Here is a 4,771-nt window from a genome sequence, read left to right as displayed (position 1 = left end):
CTTTTTACCTCCCATAGAAGAAAGTACCACATCACTGTTTTCTTCTGTGTGGGGCAAATGCATATGCCCCCAATAGAATATGTGCTTTTTACCTCCCACAGAAGAAAATACCATGTGACACCATGACACACTTTTTTTGCATGTGGAGTAAATACAGACGCCCCTCCCCAGCGGAATGTGTGCTTTTTACCTTCCACAAAAGAAAAGGACAAAACTATGCTCAGAGACAAAGGAGAACAACAAAAGATACATTTAAAAAACTTAATTCAAATACATTTTTTATTTGGATATAATGAAAAGCCTACGTACATCATTGATCCTGCCAGGACACTTCACCTTCTCATGACCCATGCAGTGGAGTATAAGTCCATAAATTGTACATCTTGAGCAGGATTTGGTGGCGCCGGTTCACATGTGCCTCTCCCCTTATGAATAAGGAAATTATGGAGCACACAGCAGGCCAGGACGACTTTGATAGCATTTTCTACATCTAGCTGAATGCAGGACAGGAGTATACAGCACTTTGCATAGCAAACGCCAAATGCGCACTCCATAACCCGACATGATCAGATGATAATTAAAGATCTTCTGCTTCTGGCTTCGTCTGTACCTGCTGTATGGATGCATTTGATTTTCTGCTAGTCCAAAAGCCTTATCTGCTACAATGACCAGTGGAGGACTCAGCAATGCTGTGCATGGGAGAGGCCTGCTTGGGGGAATCTGGAGATTTCCTTTACATATGCAATTCCCCTTCACAGATTCTCTGAAGATTCAGGCATCACCTTGGTTGCAATCGGCTCTGATGTCAACCGTAGGTGTGCGTCAGACAATGGCAAGAGAATGATGGAAAATAATATTTTTTTAAATACAACGTTTCGACACGGGCAGCTTTTCACCCTGACATGTGACCAAGGACTTTGATGCAATTGGGAAACGGCATCTTATCCCAAAATTCCTTGACAATCGCTTCCCATATCTCTTCACTTGGCTCAGGCATGACAATGTCATGTAACTCCTCCCATATCGCCTGGCAAATTTTACAGATCACTTTTGCCACCATAGACACTCCCATAAGGAAGTAGTAGTGTAAGGATGCAAAAGATTGTCATGTTGCAAGAAACTTGCAATTAGAAATAATGGTCAAGAAAAAAATTGACATTGTAGTGTAATAAAAAAAGTAAAAAATATGAAAAAAAATGGGGGTTTAAAATAGATAAAGTAGCATTTGAAAAAAAAGAAAAAAAAAGCCAAAACGGATAAAGGTGAAAAATCATTTTAAAAAAATGTGAAAAACAAAATAATTAAAATAAAATAAATTCTGAAATAAATTATCATTAAAACTTTTATATATATATATATATATATATATATATATATATATATATATATATATATATATATATATATATATATATATATATATATATATGCCAGTATGGTGTATGGTGGCCTGGAATTATGGGAGGAGCCCGGAGGGGTATTTAACCAGCCCGTTCGCCTGTCTTCCTTGTCGGTTCCTGTGCGCGATATCTGTTACGTCAGAGATCTAGGGCCGACTGATCGAGACCAAACGTAGTGAGTTGTGTTCGTGACTTCCCGTGTTTGTTAGTCTCGATTGTGTCCGTGTTGTCAGTCGTCTTGTCTTCGTAAGCGTTCGTGTGTTTTCCTTGTCCGAGTGTCACAATACTCAAAAAACTGCCATTGTCGTACAACGCATCTGGGCCGGCTGTCGCAGGTAGGGCTTCGGCACCCATTTTTTCATTTCATGTTTTACTATGTCACTTAAACACGATATCCTGAACTCACAAACCTCTCACTTTACATTTCATGAACGTGTTTTAATCATGTCACCCGTACTCGTTACCTCATGTCACTACTCCTTTTCTTTTCAAAGAGAAGTCGTTATCACCCATTCGTGACATATCGGTCATGCCAGATCAGGCACCTCATTTCATAGACATTTCATTTTTAAGTCGAACGACTCCCCAATCATTTCTAAAATATTCGAATCGTTCGAATCATTTCAAAATCACAGCTGACTGCTCGTCATGTCAAACATCAAACAGTTCGAACCATTTCAAATTCATTTTGAATCGTTTCAAATCATTACGAGTCATTTCAAATCATGTCGGATCATTTCAAAATCATTTCGAATCATTTCATATCATTTGAATCATTTCAAATCATTTCATGTCATTTCAATCATTTCATGTCACTTCGAATAATTTCAAATCATTTCATATCATTTCAAATCATTTTACTCGTTTCTGTCACTTACCGTGCTCCGATTCGAATCTTGTTGCATCCCCGATGCACCGATTCGCTTCGACGTGCCCCAGTTTTTCGGCCTCATTTCAGTACATGCTCCAGAGACGGAGTCACTCGCAGGTTCAGGCACAGTCCCTGATTCTAGTCTTTGTCATGGCATTTCATTTCTTGTCACGTATTACGCCCCGATACGAATCCAGTCGCATTACCAGGTATGCACCGATTCGCCTCGGTACGCCCAGCTGTCGGCCTCATTTCAGTACATGCTCCAGAGACGGATTCTTTGTTAAAATCATCATTCCAGTCATTGATTCTTGTCTCTGTCATGGCATATCATTTCTGTCACTTATTACGCTCCGATTCGAATCCTGTCGCATTCATTGATACACCGATTCGTTCCGGTGTGCCCAGCTGTTTACGCTTCATTTCAGTACATGCTCGAGAGACAGGATTCATTTTTATCATTCATGGGCTCACCCTCTGATTTTTGTCTTTGTCATGGGTATCATTTCATCTCACCTATCACGCTCAGTATGAATAGTCACACCTGTGTACTAAATTCGTCTCGGCGTGCCCTAGGACAGGCCTCATTTCAGTACATGCTCCAGAATCCGTTTCGTGCTCGGTCGCAAGATTGCGGCATGGCGATCCGGACCTCTGTCATGGCAGATTCACTCATTTCACTGTCACGTACTGCTTCCAGGTTTGAATCCAGTTGTTTCTTCAATGTTCCGATTCCTGCCGGGGGCCTTGCTCATCGGCCTCATTTCACTAAATTGCCTCATTTCAATACATGCTCCAGAGTCCGGTTCGCTGTCAGTTACAGCTGCGACACGACCAAATCGCATCTCTGTCATGGCAGACGTTTCATTCAAAGGCAACGTTTCATTTGTTTGTTTGTCTCATTTCATTTCATTTCAAAATCTCACCACCTCATGAAGTCACTATTTAGCTAGCCATCTGTGTTTAGGTATAGAACTCTCAAACAAACTTCACCTTCATATTCTCAGGTGAGTCGAGTTTCAGTAGGTCCACCCTGCACCTGGTCGGACGGTGCGAAAAAAAAAAAATATGAAGAAAACGCACATGAGCGGGAGTGTCCTTCTCATTAAGTATGTATATCTTCAGGAGTCACCAACGAGTCTTGTAATCCATGTCACCCTTATGTAGGTTCCGCTTAGAGAAAAACCCAAACCCAAAGGACAAGTAGGCCAAGATTACGCCACCATGTCCCTGGCCGGCAGTGAGGATCTCACAGCCCCATTATCTCCATCTCCAGTTTCAGCGAGTGTCAGCCCGCGGTCCCTCAGAGCATGGACCATTCCCAGACTGACAACTGAGCTGAGGCGCAGAGGTGTACCCTTTCCGGCAACAGCCAGAAAGGCCGAGCTTTTCAAGCTCCTCTTTCCTCCCCCAGCTGCGGCAGAAGCTAGTACCCAGCAGGGTTCTATCGCCTCCTCAATTTCACAACTGCATACCCTGGTATCTTCCCTGGCGACCTCAATTCCGTTTCTCCTCCAGTACCAGCAGCCCAGGCAGTGACTACCCCACTCACAGGTATCACCGGGTGTACTTCAGTTGTGTACCCTTCTCATCTGGTATCGGCCAACGTCAGGAAGGACATCTTAGAGGGCAAGGATGTCAATCTGAATATAAAAGAGTTATTCCTGCGCCTAATCAGGAAGAAATATAGTTTTTGTACCGCTGCACACACTGAAAAAGGGGTACCTGAACCCCAAAAAAATCAAGAAAGGCAAAAGAGTAGTGGTGCGCAGTACTAGCTTAGGAAATATTAACTTAAAGGTCTATAGATTCCAAGAATACCAGGTATTTAAATGCTAGGTGTGCTACTACCCAGACTGAAAGGATAATGTATAGGGAGCTAAATATATATATTCTATGAGGGAACGTGGGAAACCCTCGCCACTATAGCATAATAGTGTTTGGGATGAGTATTAGATAGATGGAGCCATACGCGAAAAGGAATATAGTGGTTAAAACCTAATAATTTCCAATGCGATTTTTGGAATTGACATAAAACTATAAAGTGGTAATGCTGGACAGTGAGTAGGTCCGTATTTGCGTGTCTTACAACATCCCGTGAATAAAATATATATAAAAAAAACAACAATAATATGTGATAATAATTGATGCGATTTGTTACAACTAATACAATCGCATGAAAAGTGCTAGTGCTAAGTGATAAATAAATGTGTTACAATGTCTACTACACCATAAGCAGCAATATACATAAAAACAGTCATAGGCTTAATAAAAACAGTTTTGTGCAAAAAAGTGGCTAATTGTGGCTAGCAAAAATCGCATAAAGTGCCAGTGCTAAATAAAGATTATAAATTAGATGCATGTGGGTGTCTTTCTACCATATAGTAAATAATAAATGCAGTGAAACGAAATCCAGTCATGCAAAATTGACAGAGAAAATAGATGAAGAACACAACATTAAAAACGCATAAACAATATATGTGTTAAAATAAATGTGGAA

The sequence above is a fragment of the Lithobates pipiens genome, unplaced genomic scaffold, assembly GCF_037356315.1.
Source record: "Lithobates pipiens isolate NorthernLeopardFrog02 unplaced genomic scaffold, aLitPip1_a1.2 Scaffold_22, whole genome shotgun sequence".
NCBI lineage: Eukaryota > Metazoa > Chordata > Amphibia > Anura > Ranidae > Lithobates > Lithobates pipiens.
The sequence above is the reverse complement of the archived record's forward strand: the minus strand, read 5'-3'. Positions refer to the sequence as shown.